Here is a 5,036-nt window from a genome sequence, read left to right on the forward strand (position 1 = left end):
GCTCAGAGCGACCGGCTGTTATACAGCCAAGCGCTCCGAGCGGGGGATGAACACAGCTGGACAGCTGTGTTCTTTATATCCCCCGCCTGTCTTCAGAGAGCGGGATACAACTGAAACAATAGTATCAGCTGTATTCCACTGTGAATGCCTGATAACTGATCGCTATCTTTCAGCATGCTGAAAGTTCAGCGACTGCTTAACGAAAACTGGACAATGTCAGTGCAATTAGACACAACGATTATCACTCAAAAGACGGCTTTTGAGCGATAATCGTTGTCTAAACGGGCCTTTACTTGTTAATAGCCAGATAGGGCCCACTTCATACAAACCCCATGCATATCCGATGTACATCAGCTGTCAGCCAAAGGTTAAAACAAATCAATATTAGTGCCCAATATGTGATGACTAATGAAAATTTAAATTAATTTTAATACTCAACATGTACATTTACAGTACAAAATACTATACATATATGATTTCATACAGAGGGATGTGACGATCATGGTTTTCCCAATTCAGTCTCTGAGTCTCTTTTTGACTCCTTTCCAAACAACAGGTTTACTACAGGCTGCCTTATCATCCTCCTCCTCCTCCTCACTCTCCTCTCCAGAGGCTTCATCACTTCCTTTCGCAGCATCACTACTACCCTCTTCTTCTTCCTCATCAGACGACTCTTCTTCATCACTTTCATCATTTGTTAATCTGAAAAATTACAAACATCTTTTTAAGACTGCATAGATACCAAATGCCGGTGACAACGGAATAGAAAAGGTCATTGCCAATTATACCAACTCCATTTATGAAACGGTGAAATCAGCGCTAAGAATCCGCAGCATGGATTGACAAGATGCAGAATTAAAATCTGCACTGTAGGTTATTTTACGCGACGGATTTCCACTGCAGCGTTTGCTTGAGATTCCTTGAAGTCTCATCCACACTGCTGATTCTGTAAAATCCTGTGGATTTTCTGCAGCCAATTCTGCTGTGGAAGGTTTGCAGCCTTTTCACGATCTATCAGCATATTTGCATCAGTATTGCAATTATTTTCTATTGGACAAATGCCGACAACATTTGCCCAGTAGATCGCAAAAGGCAAATACTGATGACAAACGGCTGTCACGTCATCTAAAACAGGGGTCCCCAACCACCGGTTCGCAGACCGGGGCCGGGCCGTTAGGAGGTCAGCGCCGGTCCGCGGAACTTTTCTTCGAAACACAAGGCCTGCGGGCAGAATCGGGCCCGCTGCCTTGTGCTATGTGGCCCGCAGCATGCCGACACCGCTGACCACTGAGGCGATTACCAGCGCTGGTCCCGGCACACACTGACCTCCGTGTGCAACCAGGAACCTCCTCCCCAAGTTCCCTGCTCATAAGTTCCGCAGGAGAGGACTCGGGGAGGAAGCGTGCCGGGCTGCACACTGACGTCTGGGCAAGCAGAGAGGGACCGACGATGACAGCGGGGAGGAGGTAAGTATATGGGTTGAAGGGGGGGGGGGGGTTCTGGTTATTACTGAGGGGTGGGGGCTGCTTACTACAGGGGGGGATGCCTGTTACTGGGGGGGGGCGGGCTGCTTACAACTGGGGGGGATGTTTATTACGGGGGGGCTGCTTACAACTGGGGGGGGCTGCTTATTACTGTTATTACTGGGGGGGTCTGCTTACTACTGGGGGGTCTGCTTACTACTGGGGGGGCTGCCTATTACTAAGGGAGGGGGCTGCCTATTACTGGGGGGGGCTGCTTATTACTGAGGGGGGGGGGCTCTTTATTACAGGGAGAGGCGCTGCTAATTACTGGGGGGGCTGCTAATTACTGGGGTGGGAGATAAATTATATGCTGCCCTATGTGTGTGCTGGGGGGGGAGATAAATTATATGCTGCCCTATGTGTGTGCTGGGGGGGAGGGGGGAGATAAATTATATGTTGCCCTATGTGTGTGCTGGGGGGGGATAAATTATATGTTGCCCTATGTGTGTGCTGGGGGAGGGATAGATTATATACTGCCCTATGTGTGTACTGCCAGGACATTCTAAATGTCATAATTAAATAAGAATGCACTAAACTCCAACCCCCTTCATAACCCTGCCCCATATAACCAAAGCCCCGCCCATGTCCCGCCCAACCTTGCCGGGCCTTGTAAAAATGTTCTTGCTTGAAGCCGGTCCCTGGTGCCAAATAGGTTGGGGACCACTGATCTAAAACATGTCCATAATGCCATTTCCGCCTTTACAATCATAGCAATAAAATGGCGCAGCTCTACAAATGGTTAAAAATCTACACTTTTGCGATGACAGGACCCAAAAGTGCTAGTGGTACCTGAAAGGACCAGTGATCTGCAACTGTAATGTCGCAGGGTAAGGCAGTGCCAACCACAGCGTCAGAGCCTAAAGGAGCGCCAGTGAGAGGTTCACCTCCATTTATCTGCTTAGGAGGAGGGGGAGATGGAAGTAGGGAGGTGAGGGGTGGTAGTGCCATACTTACGAATCCCGTTTACTCACCGTGTCTTTATTTTCTTCATTTCAGCTCCCAGCTAGGGGATAAGCGCAGAGACCTAGAGAGCAGGAAGGCCCGCCTGCTATGGGCCTGCAGGAGGGGTAAACTGTATCTCAGTGCCTGCAGGAGGGGTATAGCTAGTGGGAGGGACAAACTCTTATTTTGCTCTGTGTCCATCCCCTAGCGGTAGCAGCTTTACCCAATGACACAGACAAGTAATTGTCTGTGTGCTGTTCACTCCAAAAAACCTTTACAGCAGCACTTCTAGTATGATGTCACAAGCACATGGAGGGTCAATGTAAGCAGAATGGTCCCTGTACAAACAGTCAATTGGGAAGGCGTTGGCTCCACCACAGTGACTCCGAGGGCCCAAGTAACAGATTGCACATGCAGCTGTGAAGGTATGTTTTTGGGGTTGAATCAGACAATTGCAATTTTAATAACTACATATGTAGAATGCTTGTAAAAATTGCTAGACCATCATGCTCCCTGTTTATCTCAAAAACTGGTGACGGGTTCCCTTTAAAATTTGAAAGGGGGTGCTGTTGCATTTGTGTCTACAGCCAGCATTTGCAAAAAAGCAGTACTGTAAGTGACAGTTTGGCACAAACAATTGTGTATCGAGAGTTTAAAGAAGGCCGTTTACTTCTAATGATCTCTGCAGCATTATATAATGTACATATGATAATATGCTATGTATACTAGGAGCCTCTTTAAGATATATGCTATATGTGATCGACTATCTGCAGATGATTTCTATGTCTAATGCTATAATATTCTATAGGTCTTAGTGATCCCTTCGTCATCATTGAGCTCTGTCCCCATCATATTTTCCCAATGGTGAAAGGTCAACGAACACAAGTTAAAGCTAAAACTTTACACCCAGTGTATGATGAGCTGTTTTACTTGTAAGTATATGAGTAACAGTTTTCTTCTATTTTAAAGGGAAAATGTCACTAAACTATTATAATGTACTAGCCGATATACCCGGCTTCGCCCGAGTTAATTTGGTACTGGTGTTTATCTGGTGTTCACACGGAAAATCTTATGTAGTTGTGGTTACTTTAGAGATACCGGAAAAACATATGTTCACCATTTTGCATAGTTCTCTGCGTTACCCAGGAAACACCACGTGGAGGTAACCATGCAACGTTTCCTTTATATAAAATGACATCAGGAAGTGAGAGAATTAGATTTCATACATAAAATTTGGACGCTAATTCTTTTGCACTTAGAATTGAATAATTGAGTTGGGACGCATTAGCTTTTCCTATTTATGACATAATCAATGCCCGTGCCAAATTTCACGTTTCTATGACACCGGAAAGTGAGAAAATTACATTCCGTACGTAAAATTTGAACGCTAATTCTTTTGTGCATAGAATTGAATAATCGAGTTGGGACCCATTAGCTTTTCCTATTTATGACATAATCAATGCTCGTGCCAAATTTCAGGTTTCTATGACATTGGTAAGTGAGAAAATTACATTCCGTACATAAAATTTGGACACTAATTCTTTTGCGCATAGAATTGAATAATCGAGTTGGGACCCATTAGCTTTTCTTATTTATGACATAATCAATGCTCGTGCCAAATTTCAAGTTTCTATGACACCGGAAAGTAAGAAAATTACATTCCATACGTAAAATTTGGACGCTAATTCTTTTGCACATAGAATTGAACAATCGAGTTGGGACCCATTAGCTTTTCCTATTTATGACATAATCAATGCTTGTGCCAAATTTCACGTTTCTATGACATTGGTAAGTGAGAAAATTACATTCCGTACATAAAATTTGGACGCTATTTCTTTTGCGCATAGAATTGAACAATCGAGTTGGGACCCATTAGCTTTTCCTATTTATGACATAATCAATGCTCGTGCCAAATGTCACGTTTCTATGACACCGGAAAGTGAGAAAATTACATTCCGCACGTAAAATTTGGATGCTAATTTCTTTGCGCATAGAATTGAATAATTGAGTTGGGACCCATTAGCTTTTCCTTTTTATGACATAATCAATGCTCGTGCCAAATTTCACGTTTCTATGACATTGGGAAGTGAAAAAATTACATTCCTTGTCTGTAAAATGTTGTTCTCTCTACTGCGCATGTGCTATTGAAAGTGCCGCTAGAGATCAGGATCTGCTCCTACTGCTGTGACAGGTGTAGCAGTAATGCTTTATTCATAGTACTGGGCTCCCTATATGGAGAGGAGAGGTCTTATGGGCCCCCTAAAGCTCCTGGGCCCGGGTGCATTCCCAGACTTCCCAGACAAGACCAACAATTGACTGAACAATTTATGACGAGAAAATTACAAAAAAAATTTTAACGATGATCTGCGCCTGTAAACAGATGTTTGAAAGCAAATAACTCGGTCGTCATTCACTCATTCCAGCTAATAATCGCTCCATATAAAAGTACGCCAAGTCACAGACACATCCTGCAATACACCAGACTCTGACATCTCGGTACGGTTAGGCTGCTTTTCACTCTTAAAAAAGTTAGCCCACTTCTAACTGTTTAGCTGCAGGAAGCAGACCGCT

At 44.2% G+C, this 5,036-nt stretch overlaps 1 long non-coding RNA gene across 1 annotated transcript; it reads right to left on the minus strand.

Moving 5' to 3' along the window:
- Positions 1–397: 397 nt before the first annotated feature.
- LOC136612175 (uncharacterized) lies at positions 398–2,619 on the minus strand. Its single transcript, XR_010790361.1, has 2 exons — positions 2,495–2,619; positions 398–702 (listed from the first exon to the last, which is right to left on the minus strand). It is a non-coding gene; the product is annotated as an uncharacterized lncRNA (long non-coding RNA).
- Between the last annotated feature and the right edge of the window lie 2,417 nt (positions 2,620–5,036).

This window comes from Eleutherodactylus coqui, chromosome 1, assembly GCF_035609145.1.
Source record: "Eleutherodactylus coqui strain aEleCoq1 chromosome 1, aEleCoq1.hap1, whole genome shotgun sequence".
In the NCBI taxonomy this organism is placed as follows: Eukaryota; Metazoa; Chordata; class Amphibia; order Anura; family Eleutherodactylidae; genus Eleutherodactylus; species Eleutherodactylus coqui.